The 26,748-nt window shown below is 43.9% G+C and overlaps 1 protein-coding gene across 9 annotated transcripts in view; it reads left to right on the top strand.

Annotated features, from left to right (window-relative positions):
- The first annotated feature begins 1,533 nt into the window (after positions 1–1,533).
- TNC (tenascin C) overlaps positions 1,534–26,748 on the top strand; it is an 86,643-nt gene continuing 61,428 nt past the window's right edge. For 5 of the 9 annotated variants that reach the window (XM_083597126.1, XM_083597124.1, XM_083597122.1 and 2 more), the window contains exon 1: positions 1,534–2,009. The gene's annotated coding sequence lies outside the window, so the exon portion shown is untranslated. The remainder of the gene's footprint in view (positions 2,010–26,748) is intronic. The other 4 variants (XM_083597120.1, XM_083597123.1, XM_083597125.1 and 1 more) reach the window with 4 other exon arrangements.

The raw sequence follows: 26,748 nt of genomic DNA, 5'->3' as shown, positions 1-26,748 counted from the left end.
GACGCGGTGGCTTGGGTGTGTGCAGGCTCCGAGCTGCCCAAACGGTCTGCCCACTGCCTGCCCCCCCCCCCAGCAGTAGGGTGGCTGAGTGGGAGGAGGCAGGCAGACTCCGGAGGCCCTGCAGCACCCAAGCAGCTTCCTCTGCCACTGCAGAAAGGGTACTTTGGACACAGACAGTTGGTAGCCCTGGTTAACTCCACATTCCAGGGAATCAGATGGGAGGCCATCAACATGGGATAATATATCCCCTACTATTTGGACCATGCAAATTGGTCCCACCTCCCTGCGGAGGGGAAGGGTTGCAGAGAAGTCTCGTTGCGCCAGGAAGTGATCTGACCATGGCACTTCTTTTGTTTCACTTTTACTTAGTGTCAGACCACCCATGTGCACAGAGGTAAAGGCATGTCCAAGGTCTTGAGTAGGGCCATTTTATCCACCCAAGTTGTACTTCCCCAGCCATTATATTGGCTAGGCCGTACTTTTGAGGCAGCCCTGGCCCTCTCCCCTTAAAAACAAATGAAATTATAGAAAACTAACTTAAAAAGTACACATAACAATTTAAAAATGATTTGAAACATCACCCCATTAAAATATTAAAATGGGGAGGATTTTATAAAGGAATGGAGAGAAGGTAGGACCACGAGAATCTCTGCTCATTGTCTGTCTCTGTTGACAGGACTGCCTCCTTCTGGTCACATTGGGAACTGACACTCGCCCAGCAATTCAAGCTGAAACATCCGGCAGAAACACCTTGAAGGCAGCCCTCAAGGAGCCCCTGGGATGGGGCTTTGCCCATGATCTTGTTCGAGCACTCCACGAGGGTGTTGTGAATGTCCTTGGCACAAGACAAGGTAGCTCAGTCAATAGAGCATGAAACTCTTATCCGCAGGGTCATGGGTTTGAGTCCCACATAGGGTAAAAAGATTCCTGCATGGCAGGGGGTTGGGCGGGATGGCTGTCACGGTCCTTTCCAACTCTACAATTCTATGATTCTAAGAGGTCTGGGACTTGATCAAGCTGAGACACTGAGTGTAGGGCAGGCTCTCTACCTAGACTGTGCCCAGCTTGGTAGCTGTCAGCATGGGGGTCAGTGAGTGCCTGCCACTGTCATAACTCTGGGAGAGGCACCTGTAGACCAAGTGTAGCCACAACTCCAGGTGGTTGCGCAAGGCATAAAATTCCTCGAATAAAAATTGCAGCTGACTCTATTCACCTAAGCATCTGCTTTTGAGATGCCCCAGCTATCAACAAAGCATATACTTTTCATGAGCACTGGAAAACTAGTTCACACTTGTGTGTGCACACATGCACACACTGGATATATGGTGCTGCCTTAAGAGGACTGTGCTAGAGAGTCCTGGCAGCCTTAGTGATCTGATGGGGTGTGTGGGGTGTGTGTGTGTGGGGGGGTATTAACAAAAATATAATGAAATGTGCAATATTCCTTGGGGAAATGCTCTCCCCTCTGAATCATTTGATGCCTTGAGCTGAGTTTCCTACACACACACACACGCGCGCACACACACACACACACAGTCCCTTAGTGGGGAGGAAAGGGGGTGCGGTTATGCCTTCCTCTCATCATAAATTACATGCAAATGCCTTTTGTGCCTCCGCTCCTATATATGTGAGTGCCTGTGTCTTTCACACAAGCAAGCGCAGGGTCCAGAGAGGACCTGTGCCTTTAATTTGCCAACTGCAAAACTACAGAGTCTGTGCCTTGAAGGCATCCCATTACAGTGGAATGAGCTAAGGATCTACTCAGCTATATAAACCAGCAGAAACAGCTTACTCCAACCAGAGTTTGCCTTACTGTCAAACATTCTCCCTCTCTCTCTTTCCCCCTCTCTCTGTCTTTCTCTCTCTGACTTGTCCCATCTATACCATAGATGGGACAAGTTTTCTGAATTTTTTCCCTCAAGACAGAAGCGGACAAGAGTAAAGCATCCTATTTATCCCCTGGAGACTTGACACAGCACAAGGAACTAACACATATCAAAGGCAAGCAGGTAAGTCTTCTCTCCAACATTGAGCATGGCATTTTTCAGGGGATGGAAAAGTAAATGTGTTAGAATAGGTTCCATTCTTTTATGGTTCTTTTTTTCTGAGTTGCTGGAGTTTGGACCTGGAGATGCTTTTGAGATTACTAGGTGATATAGATATAGATGATATAGATACAGATATAGATATAGATATGCAGAAATTTAAAAGTTTGTTTATTTTGTGTAATGCCAGATGGGATCAGATCTGTGTTTCTATGGTGTTTTCAGTGGATGCATAAATTAGCCAATGAATGAATGAGAGATGAAGGCATGCTAATGGAGGGTGGGCATGCACACACACAGGCACACACACCCCAATTAAAGTAGCAAAGCAAACACACAATGAAAATGGCAAGTGAGGATGGGAAAATGGGGGTTAATCATGTTTCTGAGACTTCAAGGGGTGATGGAGATTAACTGATAGCATTGGGAATGTAACCTTTTAAAGATGCAAATGAAACTTGTTCATTGTAAAGAAAGAAAGAAAGAAGCCCGTCTTGTGTTTGGCGGTGGATTCCAATTTCTTCCTGAAATGTGTGTGCCTGGCTTCCAGACCAAAAAATTTAAAGGCAAAGTTCAGCATGTATCTTTCTTTCATTTGGCTATTGAAAACAGAGGGTGATCTGTGCCAGAGGATGGAAAATGCTTCTCTTCTCCCACCTCTCCACAGCTCTTGAAGCAAGCTGCTTTTTTTCCACACTGAGCAGCCTATCACTCTGATAGTTTTTTTATTCATCTCTACACTTTTCTGTGCACCAGCTGGCTGAATAGTGCATTTGTGCAAGCATGGGATCTCATGAGTTGAATGAGAAGAAAAATGGGTCTGTAACCCTTGGCTTGGCTAAGTAGCTGAATCTAGCTTCTCAACTTGCCAGCTACATGCAGTTGTATAATATCTTTCAGGACAGGCTGTAGGTTTTTATTAATGGAACATTTTCTTGCCCGCTTTCCCAAGTACTTCAGAAGTCTTGTGTGATGTAGTATGGATCTGAGGCTGGCTGGTCCTATTTCATTCAGAAGCCATACCCACTGGGTTGGATCCAACAATTCTACTTGGAGTAGACCCATTGAAACTATTGGACCTAAGTTAAGCATGTCAATGATTTTCAATGGGGATCTGTTCTCCATATGGTTAATATTGTGTTCAGAAGGGTTTACTCTCACCTAAGTGTGCTTAGGCTTACAGTCTTAATTCAGAACTATCACACAGTTAAAAAGCATCAATGCTGTGAAATCCACTTTGAAGATTGCACTGAATTCTGCCTAAAGTGAAAGTTGCAATCTTAAAGGAAACTATCATAGGGTTTTTGATAAGCAGCTTTTTCACAGAGGAGAGGTTGTTTTCGCCTATTCATAGATGAACCCAAAGCTAAGCCATTTAAAGTTGTATTCCTAACTAAACACCCTATCAGACATAACAGAAAATGTGTCTGAGGAAATGCCTGAAGGATCATGTTGCATCTACCACTCAGTCCCATGGGGGAGAGAGCAGTAGCCTGACCTTATGAGTGTTTGCTCCAAACTAACTCCCGCTTTGCTTAATAGAATTACTCACAATGAAGTAAGATTAGATTCACAACACTGCAGTCTTAAACACCATGAATGGGGAACTGGTTTCAGACTAAAATAATAATAAAATAAAGCTTCCCCACTCAGGCAAGCGGGGCTACATTGCACCACCTGCCCATCTGTGCAGGTGAATCCCCCCAACACTGGGAGGTCATTCAGCAAAGGGGCCAGGGACACAGCAGTGAGGCCAGGCTGGGCTCTAGGACCCAGAGACCCCCAGCAGCAGGCAGGGTGGGATGGGGAATCCCTGCATGAGGGTGCCTGGTTTGCACCCCCTCAACATCATGTGCTCAAGGCCATGGCACCCCTGATCCCGCCACACGGTACGGTAGACTAGTTTCACTCACACTTCCCTCTCTGTTTTCCACTCAGGCAACAAAAAGGCACCATCCAAGTTTAAGGACATATCCCAGCTGGGGAGGCAGAGTCCGGGGGGGGGGGTGCTCAAGGAGGGTATGATGTAAGGCTGGGAAGGGGATATGGCTGGGTAAAAGAAGTGTCACTGAGGACAGTGGCAATGGTGGCCTCCAGCTAGCGAGGTCTAGAGGACTGCATTTGGGATAAGTCCCATTAAACTCACTTCTGAGTAAATGAAAAGAGGATGCGCCAAGAACATGCGTCATAATAGGCTGTGGATTGTGTATGAGAAAGCACATGGGACACACCAGCCAGATTGCACCACATTCAGCTTATAGCCCTCCTTGTATCAGCTCCCACTTTCAGCATCCCCTTATGAGGAAGTCTGAATACAGCCCAGCCAGGAGCACATTTAGGCTTCAACTTGACACAGTTACCCGGGAACAAGTGCTATTGAACTTAGTGCAGCTTACTCCTGACTGACTAGACTTGCCTGGGACTGCCAAGAAACTGCCTGGACAGAGGGGTGTGTGCACTTGCAACTCCCCCCGCTGCCTGCCAGCTCCTATTTCACTACTGTGTCTTATTTCATCCCCTTGCAAGCGCACACAAAGCAATATGTAGTGCTCCCAGTGCTCCCAATGGCTATTGTTTTAAAGCAACTGGTAATTTATTTATGGCACAGTCTTGGATCAGTTTAATGTGCTGAAAGTATAACCGGTTCCACTTTTGCTGGGGAGAAAATGCAACCCACTAAAAGAAGTAGTTCTAAATAATCTGAAGAGATAAGCATTGGCAGGATGGGAACGTAACCTTAGCAGAGAAACAATTTCCACACCTGGCTACCAGAGGTGGAAGACAGGTTTACAATGAGACCTCTCCTTCTTATTGGGATCCCACTCTCACACAAACAATCAATGTTTATCAGGGGGAATTACAAAACTCTTCAGGTTTAGAGTTCAGGTTGTGTTGGGAAGTAATGCCCTGAAGTCTGTAGATTAGTTTATATATTCAGTAGTACAGTTGGGACGTGGGTGATGCTGTGGGTTAAACCAGAGCCTAGGACTTGCCGATCAGAAGGTTGGTGGTTTGAATCCCCGTGACGGAGTGAGCTCCCGTTGCTTGGTCCCTGCTCCTGCCAACCTAGCAGTTCAAAAGCACGTCAAAGTGCAAGTAGATAAATAGGTACTGCTCTGGCGGGAAGGTAAATGGCGTTTCCGTGCGCTGCTCTGGTTCACCAGAAGCGGCTTAGTCATGCTGACCACATGACCTGGAAGCTGTACGCCGGCTCCCTTGGCCAATAAAGTGAGATGAGCGCCGCAACCCCAGAGTCGGCCATGACTGGACCTAATGGTCAGGGGTCCCTTTACCTTTACCTTTACCTTTAGTACAGTTGGTCAAGGGGCCAGGACCATTATTTGTACAGCAACATCCAAATGTGTAATCAGCCTATCTATTGTCTAGGTAGGTTGCCCTGGGAAATGAGGTGGGTCAGATAAGGAGGTGATCCCAAACTAGGGTCTCCAGCTGGTTTTGGACTTTAGCTCTCATCCCCCCTATTTACCAGGACCAGTGGTCAGGGATGATGGGAATCATAGTCCAACAACAGCTAGAGACCTAAGTTTGGGAAACCTTGCATTAGATGCATGATTGGGTCAGGGATTGCCTTTATGGTCCTTCCAGCTATGCAATTTGGTATGTCAATTGATATGTTAGAAGATGCAAATCGAACAACCCTCCTAAGTGGGACTGTTCTGCTTTAAAATGCCAGTGTATTAGTCCTCATGTTGAGAGTGGTCCCTTCATGTAGAAAGCTAGCACATCAAGAGAGAAGTTCTCATATTGGTTCTTCGTTACGTGCTAATTTGCTGTGTGTCAGGAGATTCTGAAGGGAGGGGAGGGAATAAGAACTTGAGAGGGAATAAAGTAGCTGTGATTAATTCCACCATTTTTCAGACTTTAAGCTTTTGGCATGAATGGAATATTCTGGTGCATACAGAATCCACAAACTGGTTTAGTATATATCAGATTCAGAAACAGGATGTGAGCCCTAAAGATTTTGCTGGGGTACTGTAAGGCTCTAGCTTTCAGAGTCCAAGAGAAGTATTCTTAATGTCTGCTCCCAGACATTGGAACTCCCACCCTGGAGAAGCCAGACTGGCTTCTTCCTTGCTATCCTTCCCCCGGCAGGTGAAGACTTTTATGCTCCAACAGGCTTTTGGGGACTGGCTGCTTTTAATTAAAGGGCTGGTGTTGTGCTGTTTTTATTGTAAATCCTGGTATGTTTAACATATTTAATATAGTTTAAATTGTTGTTGTTGTTGTTGTTTAGTTGTGTCCGAGTCTTTGTAACCCCATGGACCAGAGCACGCCAGGCACTCCTGTCTTCCACTGCCTCCCGCAGTTTGGTCAAACTCATGCTGGTAGCTTCGAGAACACTGTCCAACCATCTTGTCCTCTGTTGTCCCCTTCTCCTTGTGCCCTCCATCTTTCCCAACATCAGGGTCTTTTCCAGGGAGTCTTCTCTTCTCATGAGATGGCCAGAGTATTGTAACCCCAGCTTCAGGATCTGTCCTTCCAGTGAGCACTCAGGGCTGATTTCCTTCAGAATGGATAGGTTTGATCTTCTTGCAGTCCATGGGACTCTCAAGAATCTCCTCCAGCACCATAATTCAAAAGCATCAATTCTTTGGCAGTCAGCCTTCTTTATGGTCCAGCTCTCACTTTCATACATCACTAATGGGAAAACCATAGCTTTAACTATATGGACCTTTGTCGGCAAGATGATGTGTCTGCTTTTTAAGATGCTGTCTAGGTTTGTCATCGCTTTTCTCCCAAGAAGAAGGCATGTTTTAATTTCGTGACTGCTGTCACCATCTGCAGTTTAAATAATATATAGTTTTAATTCTATCAATGATTAATTGTATTTTAATGATTGATTTTTTCTGTTTATAGCAGTTCTCGTTTTCATCTGTAAGCCTTGAATCCCATCAGGGGAAAAGGTGGGGTATATATATTGTAAGCTGATTAGTCCTTCTAGCCCAGGATGCCCCAATTAGTAGACAGCAAACAGCACCTGAATGAAACAGCATCTCTTCCCTACTGCAGTTTCCAGCAACTGAGCCATGTTTCAAAAGCAGCTGCTGAAGTTCAGAAAGCAACAGGAGGAAGTTGGGTGCAGGTAGCAACACAGCAGATGTGAACAGGTGCTTGACTAGGCAGAACCTGATATAAGATAAGGGTTGATGGAAGCAGGTTGATTAGGGCGGTAGTTGTATCAGCTGTCTAAGTGCTAAGTCTCCTCATGCTGCTGCCTTGAATAGCGATAGGGAGCATGCTGCCCTTCAGATGCTGCTAGACTAATTTCCCGTGCAATGTTCTACTTGCTTCTTCTTCTTTAATTAGGTTTCTATAGGAGAGTTGGAGGGACGGGAGCTGGAACTATCCACTCCCTCCACCACTTGTCTCATTCACATATTACTAGTATTGCATAAAAGAGTAAATAAAACTGAGGTTTCGTTGATAAAGAAGAAAATGTTTTTTTATTTACACTTACTTCATATTTAGAAGGATAGCTTTGAATTCTAAGTCAACATGGTGGAGCTACTCTCTCTTGGCTGTCTCCTGCAAGAAAGGAGGAAGGGGCGGAGCTTGTGAGTTTGGCAGGAAACCACATAGGGGAAAATACACTATCTCTTGCTCTCAATGCTGCCCTCTGCTGACTGTGGGCTTGCAAGGTTTCTAACACCTAACATTCTCAGGACATTTCTGACCTGAGGGATGCATTGTATCACTTTGCCTAAAGGTGTCCAAATGGACTTTGAATTGAGGATGGGAGGGAAATCCAGTGTGGTTCACATTCTAATGAAAACCTGCTTCATCTGCACTTCATGAAATAATGCACAAACTTAAATGTGTCTCCCCTGAATTTTGCAAACTGTTCCTCAAGACTTCCTTCCCCAAAAGTGGATTGCTCTGGTAACATGGCAATTGGAGGCAAGATGTAGGCAACACTAGCAAATTCCCCTCAGGGAACACACTGGTGAAGCAGCACCAAGCAAGATTGAACCCTCCTGTCTATTGCATGGCTGGTGGATGGAGAAGGAGGAAGTTCCTGCCCCTATGTTTAATTAGGGTTTAAAAATCCTATTAAAAATTTGCCCCACACCCAAGTTGATTTGAGGGTGGATCTTGGATTCCTCAGGTTGGCCTGGATTGGGTCAAGTGGGTGGGGGACGGTGCACAGTGTTAGTTTTTGGAGCTAGAATTTGACACGGACACGACTGCTAACCAAAAATCAACTTTGTCTGCTAGTTCAAAAACCAACAAATATCAGAGGTAAACCTGAGAATGAAACAAAAATGAATAAGTTAGTGGCCCATTTGCTGGTGAAACACAAAGCTGTTAAGAGTGAGCAATAATCTGCTTTGTATTCAAAGGATGCTCTCAGGTTTGGCCACAGTATTTTCTTCTCCTCAGACTCTCTTTGTCAGTGGCAAATGTTCTCCACATGTGGGAAAAATTAAGAACCAGGCACTTGTCCAGGAAATCCTGAAATATCCCCCTCCCCAAATGTGATGTAAATAAGCCGGAGAGTTGGGAGTTCCTTGGCCTGACAAGAGGCTGTCTGTCTGGCAAGCAGGATGTGTGGGGAGGGTGCGGGAATGGGAGGTGGGTTTCAGTACTGCTTTCTGAGGAGCTGAAAGGAGACTTGACATGTCTTCAGCCATAATGAGTAGGCAGAGCCTGCCATGTCCATCTAATTAAGGTTAAAATACACATTTCATTATGCAGAAACCTGATTGCCCTTTCTCTCATGAGAATGTTTCTTGTTTGATTAGAAAATGCTAGGGAGAGCTTTAAGGACTTGCAGCTGGAATTGGTGGGAGAGGGAGACCTCTGTGTGAATAGACTGGTCTCATTCACATCAGAAGCAGGGTTGTTGTTTTTTCAGTCCAAGGGCCACATTCCCTTCTAGGCAACCTTCCAGGGGCCATGTGCTAGCATTGGGCAATGCTAGAAGCAAAAGTTAAAGCCATGGTTTTCCCAGTAGTGATGTATGGAAGTGAGAGCTGGACCATAAAGAAGGCTGATCGCCGAAGAATTGATGCTTTTGAGTTATGGTGCTGGAGGAGACTCTGGGACATTTAGAATGCAAGGCAGATGTTCTACCATTGAGCCACATCTCCTCCTCCCATGAGAAATTTGCATCCTATGTGGAGATGGCAAGGAGAGAGGCTACTTGGTGTAGCCCTGATCTGTGTTCATGTGGTGGTGTTAACTGTGAGCAGAATGGCCAAACAGGGCTGCTTAAGCACACATGTTGAATCCAGATTAGCTGTTTAGTGTATATTTGGTAGGAATTGGTGCTCAGTGATACAGAGTAGCAGATTCAGCTTTGCTGCTATGAAATATGTGGAACAGTGCTGTGTCAATCTGTTTCCTTTGGAGGAATTGAAAGCAACGCTAACTTACCAGTTTTGCAACTGGATAGCATTAGTGACTTGGTGCAAGCATGCGAGCTCGAGAGAGGGGATTGAGGCCACTTTGCTCCTCCCCAATCATTCTGCCACTGTGCTGTGCTAAGCCACAGTTCTGTTTAGTATGTCATCCAAACCCAGGCTCTTGGTGGCCCATGGGGTCATTTAACTGGCCCATGAGCTGCCCCCAAACCTAGCAATCTTCCATAGCATTCCCCCCCTCTTGTTAAAACGATTTAATTTCTGACTTATTTATAGTGGTTTTTTTCCCTGTGTGTAGATCCACCCAAGGTCCATTCTTCCAAAGCAGAACACTGCTATCTTTTCCAAATGGAGATTTTCTCACAGAAGGCTGCTTCCATTGATTTGTTCATCTGTTGCTCATAGATAAATGCATATTGTAGTTTTCTCCTTGCAAAATCAGTGGTGCACTTAAGGAAGGAGTTCAGGGCAGAGGTCCAGTGCAGCACTCAGCTGATTGAGCAAGGACTGGCTTACCACATTTTGAATTAAGTGCAGAAATGCATAGCACCATCATAGAGAGGGTCCAAAGGAGATAATGTAAAGTTATTCTGTCAATTGTTCTGGGACCTTTTTGCATACAGATGCCCTATTGTTGAGCTACATCCATCACTTAGGCAAAGAATAACTTTTTACACCATCATCCAAACACTCAAACAGGATGGGACCAACAGCTCAGAGCTGGAACAATTCTGTTCATTCCCTGTACATCTAGCGAGACTAGTGACTGGGAGTGGCCACCGAGACCATATAACACCGGTCCCAAAGACCTACATTGGCTGCCAGTACATTTCCAAGCACAATTCAAAGTGTTGATGCTGACCTTTAAAGCCATAAATGGCCTCAGCCCAGTATACCTGAAGGAGCATCTCCACCCCCATTGTTCAGCCCCGAGGGCCTCCTGGCAAGTCCCTCACTGTGAGAAGTGAGGTTACAGGGAACCAGGTAGAGGGCCTTCTTGGTAGTGGTGCCCACCTTGTGGAATGCCCTCCCATCAGATGTCAAGGAAATAAAAAACTACCTGACTTTTAGAAAACATCTGAAGGCAGCCCTGTTTAGGGAAGTTTTTAATGTTTGATTCTATTTTTAATATTCTACTGGGAGCCACCCACAGTGGCTGGGTATAAAATTATGATGATGATGATGATGATGATGATGATGATGATGTAGCCAATGCATTTCCCTCCAGACATTTTGAACTCCCAGCATACCTAACCAGCATGGGAGAGTCAGGGAGAGTGGGAGTTATAGTCCAGATCTAGAAGGTACCACACTGGTTAACAGTGGTCTGCACGCATTCATTCTCATGTGAACAAGGCTCAGGACATTTTCAGAACTCCAAAAATCAGGGGAGAAATCTGAATGAGAAGCCTTTTATAAATATCCCCAAATTCAACAAAATTGGGGAAGGTTGCCAAATTCAAACCATTGTTCCTTGTCTTGGCTATGGAAGACAGGATGGTCAGTTTTCCTCCTCTTCTCTCCCTCCCTGCTTCTGACATCCTTTTAAATACAAACTGTCAGCTTCTCCTTTCTGTAAATCCTTTTTCTCTTAGCTAAACAACATACACAGTGTGCCTTCAATCTCTCCACAGAAGTTTGCCATTTAGTTCCCTGGAGTGCTTCTCTGAATCCATTCCAACTTGTCAATTCTCAAACTGAAGTCACTACTCAAAAAACAAAACAAAACAAAAATCTCAATGGTGCTGAGTAAGAACAGAAACATTACTTCTACAGTCTCTGAAATGTTCCTTCCCCTTTTGCTAACTCATTTCACTGTTTGACCATTTATAGTCCCAAACTAATGTTAAGACCCATTGTCATGATCAGACAAATCTAGCTGTGTGTGTGTGGATAGAGATAGATAGATGATAGATAGATTAGATAGATATAGATAGATGATAGATAGATAGATGATAGATTGATAGATGATAGATGATAGATAGATAGATGATAGATGATAGATAGATAGATAGATAGATAGATAGATAGATGATGGATATAGAATCATATTCTGTTCCCTTCTCAGCATAAAACGGTCTTCAAGAAATGTCTGAAATTGAAAAGTGAGGATGTCTTTCAACTCTCTACTGGAAGAATATTCCATAGCATGGGACACTAAATGTCTGACTTCCAGTTGAGACCACTCAGGCATTTGTAACACAGGGGACAAGTAGCAGTGCTCCTCCATATGATCTCAGTGATTAAGCTGCACTATAAGGGCTCAGACAGTCCTTAAGGTATTCTTTTATCAACGTAAAAGGCTTGAACTTGGCCTGGTAGCATGTGGGCCGCCAGTGCAGATGCTTCAGCAAATGTGTCACAAGCTGCTAGTCATCTGCTCCATTCAGCAGTATAGCCACTGCATTCTGCAATAGCTGGAACTTCTGGATCAGGCCCAAAGGAAGTCCCAAATAAAGTGCTTTGCAGTAATCCAGCCTCAAGCTTACCTGGACTACAGTAACCAAGTTATTGTTATATGACCAGACAAAGCTGGTAAAAGGCTATCCACAGAGGTCACCAGGGCCTTTAATGACAGACCACACATTTAAAGCAGCATTAAACATAGCTTCTCCTAAAGAAAATTAGGAACTATAGTTTGTTAAGGGTGTTAGAAGACCCTTAGTCCTTTTAAGGAGCTACAATTTTCAGAGTGGTTTAACAATCAAGCCTTCTTTCCTAGGGATGCATAGGGAGAAAGGATAAATGAATATTGAAATGAAAGTTGGAAAAGCTAATGTACTTGGAGCAGCAATGCAGGGAGGGAAAAAGAAGGAACATCTTGTGGGGGGGAGTCAGCTTTTAAATTTGAATTAATTTGGTAGTAATTTGTTTAAAATTATTGAAAATCAGTAAAATAAATAATTGGCAATCCCTCTTTCCTAGGGAACTCTGGGAGCTGTGGCTCTTTGAGGTGAATAGAGGTCTCCTAACAACTCTTAGCACCCTTTACAAAGGATGGCTCCCATAATTCTTTGGGAAAGCCAGGACTATTCAAAATGGCATTAATACTGCTTTAAATGTACAACGTGGCCTAAATGTACCTCCACTCTCTTTTATGAGGATGGTGAGTCGATAAGTTTTCCTTCTGATGAACTTCCTGCTCCCTCCTCCTAAATAATTCCTGGGTTGCTCAGCGAGTGTTCCATCCATTGCTTGCTAAGAACATTTCTGTACTAGTGTATTTACATGTGTGGGAAGATGAAAAATCCCTATCCACCATGCACGAGACCACATAAATGGTTCCTAGAAGGCTTGTGTTAATCTCCTCCACACATCCCCACAGCTGCTTGGCCTAGTTCTGTCAGATGTGGTGAAATCAAAAAATTATCTTCTCTGGAAAGGAGAACTAGAAAGTGGAGATTCAGCACACTATCTTTCAGCAGAGGGCGCTGGCCCTTTTAGGCCTGCAGGCACATCTGAACTGCTTGTTTCCATTCTCAGCCATTGCCAGTAAAGACTGATATCACTGATTAATGCAGACATGGAAATCGGTTCCATCATACTGGGCAGTAAGAGGAAGTTAATGGTGCCCACTGGCAGGGGTGGAGTTTGGTTTTTCAAATTTCAGTGGTACCTTGTGTGAGGCCAAAATTTGGTGGCCTACCCACCCCCTTTCTGATCAATTCACTACATCATAGTTGTAAATCCCCGAGGTGCCCCTAGGCTCAACTCCCAGTGTGACGGAATCACTGCTGCCCTAAATCCGGCTCAGCCACTGGGACACTTGGGGTGGAAGGTGTGGAGCCCAGAAGCAGGTGAAACTAGAGCTGATGACATGCAGAGTTGAATTCATTCTAGTTTTTCTCCAATAATCCTCCTCCCTGCTGAGTTCTACAGGGGGCAGCAATGAGACTAAGGGGGAGGTGGAAGCTCTCAGCCAGGGCTATGTCCTGGGCTGGTTGTAAGTAGGAAAGAAGATTAGAAGAGTCTGGCTCTGGGCAGAATGTGGTTGGTGGGGCAACAGCCTCTTTGCCTTAATGGACCAGGCTTGGTGGGGTCAAACTTTTCTATTTTAAAAAAAGACCAGATTGGCTTCATCCAGTGGAACAGCTATTCAGTAAGTGGATTAATAGCTAGAACACCATATTCGAAAGGCCTGTAGCATACTGAACAACTGCCCCATTTTAACGCAGACTTCCCAGAATTACAAAAGCCACCCTGGCTTCTGATTCCAACCCAGAATGTCCTGAGCTTTCTTATGGTTCAGTGCTTTCTTTGGTTCTGCGCCTTCACTGACTGGCTGCCACTGACCGCCGCCATACACACACAAGGAGGGCCACAACAATGTACTTCTGGAAGCCGGTGCCACTTCTGGAAGTACATCCCTGTGGCGCTCTCTCTCTCTCTCTCTCTCTCTCTGTGTGTGTGTGTGTGTGGTGGTGGTGGCAGGCAGAGGCACATGGCAGCAGCCAGCCAGCTGACAGGCATGCCCATGCATGAGTGAGCAAAGGTAAGGTGACATCAGGTGTATGTGCGGTGGAAGTGAATGTGGGTGAAAGGTGGGGGCAAGTGGGTGGGCATCAGGCATCAGTGAGTGGGTGAGTAAGTGGTAGGATGGTGTGTGTGTGTGTGTGTGTGTGTGTGTGTGTGTGTCCCAATTTGCCCACCTTGAAATATTGGAGGGTGTGCTGTAGAATCTGCGATCTGTGTGTGTTTCAAAAAAGAAATCCCAAGAATCCTGAAACTGAAACATCAGCTTTATGTTTAAACTACACATTAGCTGCTGCAATTTATTTTGAGGCGTGGGGGTGTACAAAGGGTGACAAAAAAGAGAAAAGAATTACAAGGCCTATATGTATGAAAGCTGTAAAGGGCTTGGCATAATTCAAAGTGAAGTCATTGACAAAAAATGAGCTCCCGACCATGTGTAACTTGGCAAATGAACTTTCCAAAGGCATGTTTTAAAAAAGATCTTTTTCAGATCTTTGCCAGCTCCACATATGTCTTTTCAAAAAGGAGGGGTGGTTGGAAACAGGGTGGTGGGGAAACTGGCTGCACATGTAGTTGGGGTGTGGGGAAAACTGATCTGAAAACTCCAGTGTGTGTTTCGGCAAAGGCAAAGTACTGTTCTGCGTTGTGCTATTTTATTTTATTTATTTTATTAGACGTATATCCCACCTTTCCTCTAAGGATCTCAAGGTGGCATGTCTACTTTTCCTCCTCCCCATTTGATCCTCATAAAAACCCTGTGCAGTCGTTTAGGCTGAGAGTGCATGAATGGCCCAGGGTCATCCACTGAGTGTTATGGCTGAGCAGGGATTTTGAACCCTGATTCCCCCAGGTTGTAGTCTGACACTCTAAGCACTGTACCACACTGGCTCTCATTAGTTCTGCCAAGGTGGGGGTTGTCAGCCAGACATCATGGCACACACACACACACACACACACACACACACACAAAGCTTTTATTGTTGCTCTGGGCAGGTGCCCTAGAATCTTGAGTTTTCATTGTTTTTTAAATGTAAGCCTTTAGCTGGAAAGAAAGTTATGAAGCTAAATCTGCAGTTACCTTTTAAAGTGATTTCTGTAAAATGGGAATGACTGTGATGTGACCACTGAGCAGATTTCTGCCCCCCCCCCAAATTGTGGAATGCTTCCAGCAACAGCATCAGGATGGGTGGTTGAAATCAAGATTGTCTCCACAATTAGGACCTTTCTACAGAAGGCAGCATTTCAACTACGCAGAAGCCAGAGAGTTCTATACAAACAAAAAAACCACATGTGTTTACATACACAGCTCTGGCCCCTCCATTCAGGCAATCAAGAGGCATTGTCACACTTCAAGGGCATATTCCAGACAGGCAGAAACACTGGAGGAAGGTGGGGAGCAGCATCTGTGAGGTTTGTTGCCTGGATGTGTCACATTCTGCTCCAGACCCTGAGGTTACACACCTCTGCCTTGGAGGAGTAAGCAGGTACTGGACTCCTCCAAGGCAACATCCCTGCTTAGGGGAGCCTGGCAGCCTAATGAAATGTAAGCAATGGATTTTATTGAGGGGAAATTGCAAATGGGGATTTGGTCACTTACACATCACCAAAGAAGAGGACAAAAAGGAGGTACAGAGTAGTCCAGAGTTGCAGGAGGGAAGTCAGGCTGGCTAAAGCTCAGAAGGAGTTCAGGCTTGCAAGAGAGGTTAAAAATAATAATAATAAAAGGTTTCTTCAGCTATGTCTGAAGTAATAGGAAGAACAAGCAAGTGGTAGGTCCTCTGTGTGGGGAAGACGGAAAAATGCTATTGGTGATAGAGAAAAGGCGGAACTACTCAACACCTACTATGCCTCTGTCTTCACCCAAAAGGAAAGTGATGCCCAGCCTGGTAATAACAGAGTAACTAATGTAAGGAGGGAGCTGCAGCCCAAGATAGGAAAAGAGGTAGGAAGGGAACACCTAGATACTTTAAATGAATTCATATCTCCAGGGCCTGATGATCTGCATCCAAGGATACTAAAGGAGCTTGTGGATGTAATCTCAGAGCCTTTGTCTATGATCTTTGAGAATTATTGGAGAACAGGTGAGATCCCTACAGACTGGAGGTGGGCAAATGTTGTCCCCATCTTCAAAGGGGGGGGGGGGAGGAAGACCCAGGTAACTACTGACCAGGAGCTTGACGTTGATACTAGGGAAGATCCTATAACAGATAATTCAACAGTCAGCCTGTGAGCATTTAGAAAAGGATGCTGTGATTACTAAGACCCAACACGTGTTTCTCCAAAATAAGTCATGCCAGACCAATCCGATTTCTTTTTTTAATGGAACTACAAACTTAGTGGATCAGGGAAATGCTGTGGACATAGTGTATCTTGATTTCAGAAAGGCTCTTAACAAAGTTCCCCATGATATTCTCATGAGGAGGCTGGTAAAATGTGGTAAAATGTGGGTTGAACGAGGTAACTGTTAGGTTTAGGCTGGCCAGGCCCAAAGGAGTTAGTTGGCCAGGCCCAAAGAGTACTCATTAATGGTTATTCATCATCCTGGAAAAAAGTGACAAGTGAGGCGGTGCAGGGTTCTGTCCTGGGCCCATTGTTGTTCAACGTCTTTATAAATGATTTGGATGAAGGAGTTGAGGGGATGCTCATCAAATTTGCAGGTGACACATAACTGGGAGCAGTAGCTAATGCCGCAGAAGACAGACTCAGAATTCAAAACAATCATAACAGATTGGAGAACTGGGCACAAGCAAACAAAATAAATTTCCATAGGGACAAATGTGTCCATCTCTAGGTGCCACAATTTAAGAAAGCTGTTGACAAGCTGGAACGTGTGCAGAGGAGGGCAAACAAGATGATCTAGGGTCTGGAAGCTAAGCCTTATGAGGAACGCTTGAAGGAGTTGGGTATGCTTAGCCTGGAAAAGAGGAGACTGAGAGGAGATATGATAGCCATCTTCAAATATCTAAAGGGCTGTCACATGAAACAGGGAGCATGCTTGTTTACTCCTTCTCTGGAGGCTAGAAATTGAGGCTATGTCTTCAAGTTACAAGAAAGAAGATTCTGACTAAACAGTCGAAAAAACTTTCTGACAGTAAGAGCTGTTCGACAGTGGACTCCTACAAGAGGTGGTGGACTCTCCTTCCTTGGAGGTTTTTAAGCAGAGGCTGGATGGTCATCTGTCATAGATGCTTTAGCTGAGATTCCTGCATTGCAGGGGGTTGGACTAGATGACTCTTGGGTCCCTTCCAACTCTAAGATTGTATGATTCTATGCAATTAGCATATGCTGATTTATGCAAATCTGGAAGTAATTACTATACTTTAAGCAGAAATCAAATGCATCTTACTCTAGTAGGGAAGACATTAATTAGGTGGTCGGTGTGCTTCCTTGGTCTGCTAACCAGGTGCTTACTGTTGGTGGGCAGCTTCCCTGGACTATAGGAAGCTACCTTTTACTGAGTCAGATCTTTGGTCCATCTAGCTTCAGTTAGTGTCACTGCTCATTAGTCATCGGTCCATCTAGTCAGTGCCAGTGGCTTTTCAGGTTTTCAGGCAGAATTCTCTCCCATCACTACCTGGAGACACCAGGAATTGAACCTGGGACCTTCTGCATGCAAAGCAGATCTTTCACCACTGAGGTATGCCTCATGCTGCTCTCCCTTCTTAGGGTTGTTTATCTGCAATCCAGATTTGGACTAGACAGTTATTCAAATGGAGGATTCCTTCAAACAGGCTTCCTTCCCAAGTAGAGGACCTTCCTGTGCAAATTAGGGTACATGGGCACCCTAGGTGGGGTAGCTGAATTTTCAGCAGGTTCTAATCTAAGGGCACGACATTACCTGTAATGAGCTTGCAGAGGCAGAGTGAGTGAGTGAGAGTTTCCAAAGAGCAGCTGGCAGGGAGGCGGGGAAGCAGGTTTTTTGCTTTCCAGGGAGTCATTTTGTGTGGCCTACTTCTGAAGCTCCATTTCCATTTTTAGAACAGAGTTAATGTTCCCCCTCTTCAGTCTGATCGTTGCTGCTCATTGTGCCATGGTGACCTGCTGTTTTCAATCTATGGCCTTTGTATAAACTGGATCTACCCGAGGCCCTTTATGGACAGGCCCTGGAAAAGGGTGGAACATAATAGCAATGGCTTTGCTGATAAGAGGCAAGCTTACCGGTGGGTAAGGGTGGGAAATGCTGTCCATGTTAGTTGACCTCCATTTCTCATTTAGTGCTCCACATCAGTTTACACTTCTTTTTAAAGTCCTCATGAACATTCATCAGCATTTTAGTGTAATTTTTTCCTAATATGTATATTTTTGAATGTAGTTTTTGCCTACTATACAAATTTTTGCAAGATCATTTTCTCCAACATAATGCATTTATTCACATGCTATTTCCACTAATATATGCATTTCTATGCACAGTTTACCCTTGCATAGGCAGTGTTGTGTGCATCACATGACCAGGAGAAATGCATTGCAAAATTCAGAAGTGTGTGAATTTTGAAGGATTGCTGTGTTTTGGATTGCATTTTGTTTTGGAAAGTGTGAATGAAGTAGGTTTGCCTTGAAATGTGAATTGAACTAAATTCCATCCCCTGCCCCTATTAATGGGTGATTTACCATATCACTTTTCCTTATCACACAAACAAGCACACACATACACAACCAAAACAATGGCCTCTTGCAAATCATATCAATAACTTGAATTGGCTGATTTGCCAAAAGCCTCTCACAGACATGCTCGTGTTCTTTTCTCATTTTGTCATATGTCAGTTTCCGTGCTGTTGATGAGTTGCCTTTCGATGCTTGCATTTTCTAGTGCTTCATGATCCAATTAGTGGAGCCAATTTGACTCTCCTAAAATGAGATCTATCTGTGCCCAACAATGCTCACAAAGTTCAGGCCAGGAGTGAGCACCCTCAGATTGAGGTGAATGAATGTTGTGCTATGTATTGGGATTGTCCACAGGCCAAATCCCTCACCAGCCCTACTTCATGCCCTCCTTGAATGTTTATCCCTGACGGGAATGTGCCATTGAGTTCTGATAATACCTCTTGGTTATCAGGATGGCGGATAGAGGGGGGGGTGTATGTGTAGAAACTAGCCTACTCTACAAAGGTGAGATTTATGTTAATTGCTCCACCCACTTTGCCTTTGGTCACACCCACATGCTTTTGACATGTCACCCCACAAGGTTGCCCAGAAGAAATAAACCCATTGTTCGGGGGGGGGGGAGATTATTTTCACCTGTGGTTAAGACAGAGTTGTCTCAAAACTGTCACCTTCTTCATTTGAAAAGGTGCTCTTCATTTCTGAGTCTATTCCAGATTCCTTTAGGGCAGGAATGTCCAACCAGTAGATCGCAATCTACCAGTAGATCCCTGGCTGATCCTAGTAGATCTTGGGATCTTTACCATGTACAAAAAGTTATGGGGGGAAGCATTAAAACTCTGGGCAATCCACCCACCTCACACACACTCCTTCACCCTCCAGTGACAATGGGTAGATCACTGCCAGTTTTTTTATACTGGGAACAGATAACAGTCTCTTGGGAGTTGGACATGCCTGGTTTAGGGGTATTGACAAAATTTATGCAGAGCTGCTTTCCTGTGTGAACAAACTATGTCTGCCTTCATTGTGTATGAAGCCTTCTCTTCCCCCTGTCCCAAGGCCCCAGAAAATTACTTCAAGCCTGGGAAAGGCATTGAAGGCAGGGTAGGTTCTCCAAGTGTTTTCCTACTGAGAATTGGGATCACAAGTGGCAATATTTCCAATGGGAAATTCTGTGTATAATTTCTACCAATAGTTTCTACCACTCAGACTTAGGGAGTGGATAGGACGCCACTGATTTGTGTCAGGTTCAACACATTAATTTACAGTGAAAGGAAAAAAGAAATTGAACCTGCAGCCTGGTGGTATGGATCAGTTCAGCTGACACCAAAATATACATATGGTTTCTAAGTGGTGTACAATTAGATTTTTTAAAATGTAGTTGATAATTGCAATAAAACTTCAGAAATAGAAAACTTAATTAAAAGAAAAAAATCTTCATCAAGCAACTCTAACCTACAAGAGCATTCCTGAAAGACAGTTACATGAAGATTTTACAGAAGCGTTTACATATCTCAAAACCTAGCAACACAAGAAACTCACATAGAGCAGTTGCTATTTGCCTGTGACTGGCAAGGCTTTACCCACCCTGGAAGGGCTAGTATGCCTGCAAATTTCACCCACTTCTATCAAAAGGAAGGAAAGGTATAGCCATTTTTCTGACCTCAAACAGCAGTGGGATGGGGCAAAGTCCACTCCGGTAAAATGAGAGTGAAATAAATCAGGCAGCCTATGGAGCACTTTGGAAATTGTTGGGCAGTTTTCTGAAGCTTCAAGTTCAGGGTGAACAAAAATTTATAGTCTGTGCCTATCCCTACTACATAGTAGAACTTGAGGGATGATGGACTGCGCTTTGGGTCTTTGCTAACAAGTTTGACGCCAACCCGTCTTAGCCAAAAACACCATGCAGTGAAACCTTTCACAGCTGAAGCTCATCCACTGTAGCCATGAATCTATTGACTGCTGTGGGTTATGTCAGATAAACTTTGGATACTTTTTATAAACACAGTTGCTTTGAGTCAGATGTTTGAATAAGTAGCACCAAGGAGTGCATTATGTAATGGTTATATTTAGCTGGCCAGATTTACGGAAAAGCCTTGCCTAAATAAAAGGATCTCCACGCTCCTCATAACTCACTCCTGGAAATGAAACAATCAATTTTGCTCTGTCTGAATAAGCAACTGGCATTCATAATTCAGAATTAGTCATTCTGTGTTCATGTCTCGGTATTTAATCTCCTGTAACTCCTGTTAATTGCATATAATTAGCACCAAATCATTGAGACATCCCTGTTACAGATATCCTATTAACAAGAGATGGCAGATGTGCTGAGGTCTGCTTTCCTCCTGTTTGACATATTCTAGCCATGCAAGCAAGAAAGAAAACATAAATAAGCCTCCAACTTCTACTAGTAAGATGGCATGACTTCCTCTCCCTTTTGAACAGTCACTTAGCATTCGATAGCCACTGAGAATACTTTGAACTTATTGAGATTTGGGGATGCTCCCCCATGTAGAGTCACACTCCATTTTGGGGGGTATTTATCCAAACTTTGGCATTCCCCAAGTTTGCTCTTTCTTCCACCTTTTGCATTTTGGCTGTGTTCAGAGAACTGAGATTACAATTTGGTTCCCCATCCCTAATATATACTATCACCCTTCAGAAGTTTATAGACTCCAACTCCCATCATCCTTAACCACTGGCCTTGCTGCTTTGGGTTGATGAGAGTCCAACATTTGGAAAGCCATAGGTTCCCCCATCCCTGGTATATATGAATGAAATATTACTACATACCCCTCTAAACACCCAACTGATCACAGCATTCTGCAGGACAGGGTGTTTTCCACAGACCATCTTATCAGGAGGTCCATTTCTCACAATATTGAAACCAGGACTTTAGTGTGGCAGCACCTAACCTTTAGAATTCCCTCCACTTATATATTGGATAGGCACCTTCTCTTTTGCCCTTTGTGCACCTTCTAAAGATGGCCTTCTTTCAAGAAGCCTTCTAATTTATTTTCTATTTTACTTACTACATTTATATACCACCTTTTCCTCCAAAGAGCTCAAGATGGTGTACATGGTTCTCTTTTCTTGTTCTATCCACAGGACAATACTGTGAGGTGGGTTAGGCTGAGGGACAAGTGACTGGACAAGTCACCAAGTGAGCTTCATAAATGAGTGGGGATTTCATGGGACATTATTGGAGTCAGGCCAGCAATTCATGCTTTGCCAGATGAGCCCATGAAGGGGCTGAAGCTCACCGAGCTTTCCTGTAAAATTTGCTAGAAAGAACTCTCTGAGATCACTTCCTTTGTCTGCCTTGGTAGGAAGCTGTAACACTACATAGTTCCTTCCTGCCTAGGTAGCCTCCTCTTTCTTCATCATGCTTCCAAGTTGACCACATATGCATGTCTGAGCTCTGCAGCTCAGAAACCATTTTTGTATTCTTGTAACTTAGCTAGTAGTTATAAACCTGCCTTTATTTTGCTTCTGTAAACTGATGCTTCAATACCTAGATTATGTAAGTAAATACTACTTTTATTTCTTCACAAAACAATGTTTGTGTGATTGTTCTTGCTTAAGAGGGACGGAGAAGGGAGAGGTAATACCAGGAAAATCCAGCCTGCCTTAAAATCATCCTGGATTGTTGTTCCTAGAATGTCAAATCAACCTTGTCTTAGTTTCCAAATTTAAGCTACAAAGGATGATACTCTGCTGATCTTACTAACGTGAGCAAGGAATAAATAATAAGTAAACAATATATCCTCTCTTAGTGTCTAAACTCATTCCTACATATCTGAATCTTGGTCTCCCAGGTCCTAATCTGACACTAATCATTACACCACACTGGTTCTAAATAGTTATATTTTATCCCAGTTGTATGTGCTGTGTGTGTATGTTTCTATTTGCAATTGTTTCAAAGGTTTATAAAGAAGTAGCAATTTTACATATGTCTGTGTTATGTTGTAAATCATTTTGGGATGGCTCAGGGGAAGCAATTAATAAATGAAATGAAATAATTATATATTAAGCTCAACAACAGTAAGCCATGCCTGTTTCTTCAGAGTGTCTAGAATTCACCCTTAGAGAGATTGGGTTTCTCTTATTTTACCATTGCAAATCAAGTTCCTTTGCATTTGTTTAGCCAGAGAGAAAAGGAATCATCTTTCCCCTTGGTGATGGCTTCATGCTGTGAGTTCCTTTTGAAATTCTATCCATGCCTGCCCATCATTACATCTGCTATAAACAAAGGGATCCATTTACAGCCATCCCCAAACAACACTGGCCAAAGTTCCTGTCACACACAGTTTTTTCTCTCTTTTGTGATGGAAGAGTCACAGGCCAATTCAAGTATAAATAAAATAAAATAAAATAAAATAAAATAAAATAAAATAAAATAAAATAAAATAAAATAATGTATAGCAGAAATATATGAAGCTGTCTTATGTTCAGGTCATTAGACCACTTAACTCAATATTGTCCACACTGACTGGCAGTGGCTTTCTAGGAATTCATTGTTGCTGTTGTTGTTTAGTCGTTTAGTCGTGTCTGACTCTTCGGGACCCCATGGACCAGAGCACGCCAGGCACTCCTGTCTTCCACTGCCTCCCACAGTTTGGTCAAACTCATGCTGGTAGCTTTGAGAACACTGTCCAACCATCTCGTCCTCTGTCGTTCCCTTCTCCTTGTGCCCTCCATCTTTCCCAACATCAGGGTCTTTTCCAGGGAGTCTTCTCTTCTCATGAGGTGGCCAAAGTATTGGAGCCTCAGCTTCAGGATCTGTCCTTCCAGTGAGCACTCAGGGCTGATTTCCTTAAGAATGGAGAGGTTTGATCTTCTTGCAGTCCATGGGACTGTCAGGAGTCTCCTCCAGCACCATAATTCAAAAGCATTAATTCTTCGGCAATCAGCTTTCTTTATGGTCCAGCTCTCACTTCCATACATCACTACTGGGAAAACCATAGCTTTAACTATGTTAAACTATAGTGATCCATGAAGGGAAGGATTTCATTAGGGGATCCTATTCCCAGCCCTACCTGGAGATGCCATGTGACCTTCTGAATGCAGCACAGGTGCTCTGCCACTGAGCTATTGCCCTTCCCCTCATAGATAAATTTGTCAGGTAATGACAGAGCACCTTTGTCTATAACAATGCAAGAGCAGCAAGAGAGGTTACTGTTGGCATGCCTTCAGCCACAGTTTCTTCCCAGTTAGGAACATCAGAAGAGCTCTGTTTTGTCAGGTCACAGTCCCACCTAGTATTATTAGCAGATAGGGCTTTTTGACTATTTACTTATGACTGATAGTCTCTTCTAGTTTGCTATTATTGATCTTCGTGTTTTATTTGCTTGAAACGTGTGGTATGGATCTTCTGTTGTATGAGTCATTCTAAGACCTTTTAAAAAGAAAAAAGAGAAAAGAAAAAAAAGAGAAAAGAAAAAAGAGAAGCAGCAATGAATGAATTAAATGACAAAAACTATGATGATGATTGGAGCATCCTAGGAACATCAGAAAAGCCCTGCTGATTCAGATTAAACACTCATCCAGCCCCACATTCTGTTCTCACAATGGCCAACCAGATGCTTCTCAGAAGCCCACAAAGAGGACAGGAGTTCAACAGCACATGGGTACACATATACTTGAGTATGAAAGTTCACATTCCAGATCCCTGTCATTGTGAAGTGGATGTGAATATATATTCTTGATGCTTGTCCCAAATACCCACTGCTGCTGATAATCTATGCCTTCAAAGAATAGCTCCCATCAGCCACAGCCAACATCATCAATGATCTGGGGAGACTGAAGTTGAATTCCAGCAATATCCAGAGAGATAAATGTTCCCCATCCCTGCAATAAAGTAAAATAACAAGGGAAAATCCTTAAATCCCTATTTTTATTTATTTTCCACTTTCTCCATACAGTTGAACCATCGAAGGCAGAGAGTCTTTTACCCATTAAGAAAGAGCAGCTATGGCAATGACATATCAAAAGTCTTCTCACTCCTGCTGTGTCAAAAGCTGCAATCCACTCAATCTGCCTCCTCTCTCCTTTTTCTTTTTCTTTTAAAAAACCCAAACCCTTTCAAGACACACTGGTTCCCCCCCACCAAGTGCCAAAAGATGGCCTGTGGCCCAGAGTCTTTTGGCAGCAACTGGATCTACTAGCAGATTTTCCTTAAGCAAGGCAAGCCATTTCAAGCTGTTCCCCATGAAAGCCTCCTCTGACTGCCACTGTTCATTTTTGTTAATCTGCCCTAATGAGGTCCCTTGCATCTCATTGGAGCATGCACAAGTGAGTTGACCTCACCGGTTCCTCCAAGTTCCCACACCAAAGCGCCTGGCAGCTTGAAATATATAAGCAGAGAGAAATTGACCTGAGTTAGAGAAGGCTGCCGAACAAGAACATTGGCACTTCTGTGGCAGCTTTTTTCAAACCTGATGCCCTCCAGATGTTCAGAACTCCAATTCCAAATGGCCCTAATCTGTATGGCCAATAATAATAGGAGTTGTAGTTCAAAACATCTGGAGGACACCAGCTTAGGGAAGGCTGTTCTATGGCCTCTGGTTATTGGGGGTTTTCAGGGACTGCAGAACTTGGAACTTGAACACCACAAAACTAACCAAACTATTACAGATTATATCCAAATTCTGGTAACCTTAGGACTTAGCTGAAGGCTTCAGGTTGGGGTCTCAAGCCACAGAACCATCTTCAGGCAGAAAAGGGAATATGTAAAAGGTAAAGGACCCTTGGACGGTTAAGTCCAGTCAAAGACAACTATGGGGTGCAGTGCTCATCTTGCTTCAGGCCGAGGAAGCCAGCTTTTGTCCACGGACAGATATCAATGACCTGCCTTGGTATAAATGAGTTTTCTATTTTCTACATCAGTGAATATAGAAACCTGCAGCTTTCCCAGTGTTGTTGAACTCCGTCAGCCCCAGACAGCATGGCCAATGGTCAGGGATGATGGGAGCTGTAGTCCAATGGCATCTGGAAGACCTCCAGTTCCCCACCCCTGTTCCACATGATTTAATACTATGGAGAGTATTTGAAAAGTTTTACCCATGCACAGTGCATTCTATTTCATTAACAATTGTGTCTATATTTGGCTGTGTATTGTGTTGGATTTTTTTTGGCAGGGGGAGTCTCAACAAGTAGCTCATCTAACAGCTCATCTCAACATCCCTGACAATTGTTTGTACTGGCTGGGGTGGATGGGAGCTGTAGTCCAGGGCCACAGGTTCCTCATCCTTGTTTTATGCTACATGGTGGCTATTGCTGCATCTTTTGACAGCTAATTCCATGAGTTACAATTCTGGTAGATCAGGGGAATTCTGTGGACATAGTGCATCTTGATTTCAGTAATGCTATGGACACCGCCCCCATGATATCTTGTAAGGAAGCTGCTAAAATGTGGGTTCCACAAGGTAACTGCATTTGACCCAACCTGATAATACCCAGAGTCTTCTAGATTATCTAGCCCATGCATCTAGATTCTTTTAGAGTATTTCATAAGAAGTCCTAATAATAATAATATAAGAAACAGCTTCTGACCAATAGAGGCTGATCCTCATTAGGACTGGTGGTGCAGAAGGCTGGGATCCCAACAGCAGGTGCCACCAGAGTCAGTGACAGGCACAGCCAGAGCCAAAGCCATAGGTAGAGTGAACTAATTATTTTCTTGTTCACCTTCTTCTCTCTGTTGGGTTCTACAAAAAAGGAGGAGGAAGCTGACAGGCAGTGCCACTCCCTGCAATGGTTGGAAGTAGAAAGGCAATGAGGTCTGGGATGTGCTGAGGACAGGCTGAGGTTGGTGGGGCAATGCCCCACTAGCCCCAATAAACCAGTCTCCACTGCTTATGGTTTTCCTGCGTGATGCACACATACATTGATGCTAACAGCATACTGGCAGAAAAGTACTCCTGTTGAGATATGACAGGCATACACTATCCATACTTTACAGAAACAACTAAAGTCATTTTTGTTTTGACAAGCTTTTCCAGCTGGATGAAAAGGTATCTGCCTTGGGTGTTCATTTTGTTGTTTTCTGTAGGTGCTTAGAAATACTTTTAGTTGTTTTATGGTATATTTGTAAAATGCCTAGAGAAATGTAAAAAAGGGAGGGCTATGCACAGCCTCCCCGCCAATGCAATGGGCCCCCCAATTCCCCCTAACCTAGGCTGGGCTGACCCAGGCAACATCCAACCTGGTTCTGGCCCCAAATCAACTCAGTGGTAGGGATGGTT

This window comes from Podarcis filfolensis, assembly GCF_964270895.1.
Source record: "Podarcis filfolensis genome assembly, chromosome: Z".
NCBI lineage: Eukaryota > Metazoa > Chordata > Lepidosauria > Squamata > Lacertidae > Podarcis > Podarcis filfolensis.
This window is presented reverse-complemented; position numbering and strand designations above follow the sequence as displayed.